The sequence below is a fragment of the Phascolarctos cinereus genome, unplaced genomic scaffold (genome assembly GCF_003287225.1).
Source record: "Phascolarctos cinereus isolate Bilbo 61053 unplaced genomic scaffold, phaCin_HiC Scaffold_9;HRSCAF=440, whole genome shotgun sequence".
Lineage (NCBI taxonomy): Eukaryota > Metazoa > Chordata > Mammalia > Diprotodontia > Phascolarctidae > Phascolarctos > Phascolarctos cinereus.
In genome coordinates, this window is record NW_027556402.1 from 229638323 (window position 1) to 229643505 (window position 5183).

Genomic DNA, 5183 nt, shown 5'->3' on the forward strand with positions numbered 1-5183 from the left:
TTAAAGATATTCTCCAGAAAAAGAAAGTGGGCTTGTTGTAGAGCGAAGGTAAATGATGACAAACAGATAAATAGCTCCAAGGTTACACTGATACCCAGGTAAAAGGTAAATGTAAAAGTCACGCCTCCAGTCATTTGGGCAGAGTCTCATTGGAAGACCTTTGAGAGAATCTTTGAGAGATAAGATGAGAGGCCATGGTTGCATTTTGATTCTCAGGGATAGGTGAAATTGCTACATTGAGATCACAGATCCATGAAGTACTAGGCTATCAAAATCACATGTTCTACAGTAAAGGCTCAAAGCCTCCAGTAGAAAGTCTCTATTGTAACCTTTACTGTACCTACCTGTGTTCCCCTCAAGGTCACGTTGTTGACTTTTTCTGGACTTCAAAACAATGCCCTCACCCAGGTATCTTCAGCCCCCTTTTGTAGCTTGTCTTTCCCCTTAAGCATCTAAGTCCTTTAAAGGTAAGGACTATCTTTCTTTTTGATTGTATTTGTATTGCCAGCATTCAGCATAGTGAGGATGCGTAGGAAGTCATTAATCAATGCTTCCTTCTTTCTTTCCTCTCTAACATCCAAATAAGAAAGAATGAAGGGATATCTTGGGTCCTATTTCCTTCTCTCATAGCAAGAATGAAGTAATCCAGCCTGGAAGGGCTTTCAAATGCATCGGGCTTTGCAAACAAACAAAAAAAGATGAGTTTATGCACTGAAACTGAATTTTAATTGATACTTTCTCAAGCAATGCTGCTTCGAATCAGCAGCCCCCAATCCTCCCAGAGAGGAAAGGGGGAAGTTGAATGCCATAATTAACAGACAATCCCACAACAAATATGGTAAACATTAATCATAATAAATATTGAAGGCAGATTTTGGTACATTCGAGGGAACAAGAAGGTTTGCGGATTTGTTGTGGGTTTTTTTTTTCATGGAAGACAAAGCAATGATTTCGGAGGAATTATTCCGATGTCACTGCTGAGGAAAAATAATGTAACATTCTGGAATTTATATAAAAATTACAGCTTTGTTGTGTATTTCACACTCTATATAGTAATTTAATCATTTGCAGCTGATTAATTTCAGTGAAGTTAAATGTGCCGTTGTGCAGCTTCAATGGTTCAGGGAGGTCTGCATTCTGAGAGTGAGTTGGGCACAGTTTAAGCCTAGATTGTGGGGGAGCTAGAGTTGTGCAGTGGAGAAACAAGCACTGGATTTGAAGTCAGGGACTCGGGGTTCATATCCTGGCTCTGTCACTTCTTGTGTGAGTCTAGACAAACCACTGTCCCTTTCTGAGCCTCAGTTTCCCCATCTATAAAGGGAATTGGTTGGGTTATATGACTTCAGCTTTCCATTTTGGCTCTAAACTGATGATGGACATAATATCTTGCCCTTGGACTGAAATACTGTGTACTTTGTCACCAAATGATAGAATGGCACATTTGGAAAGGATCTCAGTGCCCATGTAGTCCAGTCCTTACCTGCCCAAGGAGCTGCTCTACAACACACCAACAAATAGTCATCCAGTCTTTGCTTGAAGACATCCAATTAAGGGAGACCCACTGTCTCCCAAGGCATCCCATTCCCTTTTGGAATAGCTCTACTTGTTAGCGAGTTCTTCCTGATATTAGACCGTGAGCTCCTCGACAGCAAGGATTCTTTTTAACTTTTTCTGTATCCTGAATACTTTGCACAGTTCCCAGCACATAATAGGGGTGTATGAGGTATTCAAGGAGGATTAGCATTTCTGGTATGAGGGCTTCCTGAGCACTTCTCAGGGCTGCTCATCCACCTTTGGTGTCTACCTGGCACTCAACTCTCACCTGTGGCTCCAAGAAGTTGTACTATGCACAGTGGCCACATCCTAGTAAAACTGTCTGGGCAAATGGACCAAACCAAGTTGAGGGTAGCCAATGGACTTCAAACTTGTCAGTGAGTTGGGAGGTGTCATCTATCCCAAACATGTGAAAACTTTCTTCCAAGTGGAATAAGTGGATGAGAAGAATTTGTTCTAGCAGCCACGAAGGTAGCTTGGTCAGACATTGCCGATGTCAAGGCCACCCATTGCATCCTGGGCCATTGCTAGTGGTCCTGACTTTTGTTTTGCCGCTGGACTTTGATGACTCTAGAAGAGAGAGCAAGGCTGATGACTTTGTATGATTCTGCCTCACTTAAATCTAATTCATGCATAAGTCTAGAAATCACCTGTGATATCATTGGTCCTTTTTGGAAAGCGAAGGACAAACAGCATATAGTAGGCACTTAATACATGCTGTTGTCTTGACTTGATATGGATCCTAAATTGGCCTCTTGGCATCTTCTCCCCATTGCTTCTGAGTGGCCCTCTGGGGCCAAAGAGAACAAGGCTACTCCTTCCTCCCCATGTCAGCTTTCCAAACACTTGAAGACAGCTACCATGTCTCCACTGAATCTTCTCTTCCCCTAGCTAACCCCAGTTCTTTTGAATAATTCTTTGATAACACATTCTCCAGTTCACTTACTGTCTTGGCTGACATCTTCAGGAAGTCACCAACTTATTTATGTCTTTCCTAAAATGTGATTCTCAGAATTGAAAATGGCACTCTAGATGTGCCCTAGCCAAGACAAGACAGAGTGGAACTAATACCTTCTTGTTCCTGATGCTTGACTTTTCTATATATATCCTGAAGTACTTTTACTTTTATGGCTATCATGTCACCTAACTGATTCATATTGAGCTTACAATACATGAAAATCCACAGGTTTTTTTTTTCACAGCATGTATTTCTAGTTACTTCTCCCCTAACCTATACTTGTGAGATTTTTTTTTAACCCAAATGTAGATTTTTGCATTTGTCCCTTTGAAATTCCATCTTAGTCTCAGTCTACCACTCTAGTCCATTGAGTTCTTCTGGGATCTGAACTCTGCCATACATTATATTAGATATCCCTCCCCCCTGCCCCAGTTTTACATCATATTCAAATTGAACTAGTATCCCATTTATTCCCTTATCTACATCATTAATAAAAAATGTTAAACAGCACAAGGCTGAGGATAGATTCCTGGTCATTTTTGTACTTTATCCCAGTACCATGTAAATTCCATGAAGTCAGGATTGTGTCTTATCTTAATTTTATTTCTCCCCTAACAAGTAACACAATGCTGTGTACTCAATACATACTTAATTGAAGTTTGTTGAATGTTATTGTTTAGTTGTGGTGAAATCCTTTGGACCTGCAACTTTGAGAATGAATGAGCTAGGATTGGCAAAAGTGAAATCCCATTCATTCCTTCCTCACTCATTTAGAATTCATGATTTTCTAAACAAGGTCTAGGCTGAAAGTTAACCTTTGCTCTAGCTTAGAAAAAGAGGGTTTGCCAAGCACAGAGAATCATCAAGATCACAGGGTGAAGGTTCCACTGACTTGAGGGCATAGAGTGTTATTTGGGTATTTTAGAAGTATCTACTTAAACACAATTAATGTGTTAATTAAAGACAACTTTGTGGTATCCATCATTGATATACTTCTACTCCTAAAGGCCTGTTACTAAAGAACATTTACTATATAAACTGTGGCGAACAAAAATAATGCTGAAGACACTTGACGCTTACTAGCTGTGTGACCCTGGGCAAGTCACTTAATCCTGATTGCTTCACCAAAAAAAAAAAAAAAAAGCAAAACAAACCTAGATGTGTCTTTCTTCTGATTGGCCTGACAGTAAATCATTTGGATCTACCCTGGCAAAGATAAGACAATGCTGATTGGCAGACATTTTTATGAGGTGGATTGAAAGTTACCTTAGTTTCTCCTCATTTCTTCATCTTGAGGGGCAGGAGTAATCCTCAAGTGATAAAAGCCTGCAGCTGGGGAAAAGTGGGTTGGTCTTCAGGTGTGGCTGATCACACCCCTTCTCTGGCAATAGAGGAATGCTAATTGCTTTATTTGACCCAGCCCCTTCTAGCAATCTTGGCTTGACAAATAAAAAAACCATCTCATTAAGGTCCCTCCCTTATTGACTTCCCCCTTGGAAGCCAAGTCACTCCTAACTTTGAAGAGAAGTAAGGATAGTGGAGTCATTCCTGGGGAGGGGCTAGCCCAAGCTGGTTCTCTTTTTATGGGTTAAACAGAATGGGGGTCGTGCTTTAAACTGGTAACCAAGCAGATGCGCTGGGGGGCTGGAAGAGATCGAATTCCTCAACTATGCCTTAGTTTGGACTGCAAGAGGTCTGTTTTTGAGCTAGACTAAGAGAGGGGGTTTTTAACAAAATGGGGGAAAGGATAGATTACAGAATAATATTAATCATCAAATGATACAATATAATATTAATTTTCCTCAGTACTAATCTGTATTTGTTGATTCAAAAAGTTCTATATTTGTAGATTGTTAGAACTAGAATGGATTTTGAACAAATGAACCATCTTCTTCATTATATAGGCAAGGACACTGAGTATTATGTGCCATTGTTTGGATCAGTATGTTGTTCAGCAGTGTCTGACTCTTTATGACCCCTTTTGGGGTTTTCTTGGCAAAGATACTGGAGTGGTTTGCCATTTCCTTCTACTGCTCATTTTACAGATGAGGAAACTGAGGCAAACAAGGTTAAGTGACTTGCCATGGATTATACAACTAGTGTCTAAAGCCAAATTTGAACTCAGATCTTCCTAAATGTAGGCCCAGCACTCTATCCACTGTGCCACCTAGCTGCCCTTGAATCAGTATATCTCTTTGATATAATGCTATAATCAACCATAAATGAATGAATGATTAGAGCATTTATTAAGCTCTCATCGTATGCCAGACAGTGTTAGGGATAAAAAAAAGCAAGATGGTCCCTCCCTTCAAGGAGCTTATGTTCTAGTGGTGAAAGATAATGTACAAGAGGAGGCGGGAGTAAGGAGGTCTATAGTGAGAGATGAAAGGAATGCATATGGTGGCATGATTTTAAAATGGCCTGGAATCAAGGTGGAGGCCTAGTTCCAGGCAAGATAAGTAGAAGGCTTATCTGTCAACTCAAAGTGGTTCCAAGTTCAGAATCCAAGCTTTTGATGGGAGAAATTGAGGATAATGATCAGAGTAGTGTCAAAAAGACCATTTAATGGAGAGCTCACACAGGGTAAATACTCACGTGTCTTTATGAGCACAGCACTTTCTCTGATGAGGGTACGCCATGCTGAGCAGTCCTATGCTAGTGTTTCCCATGT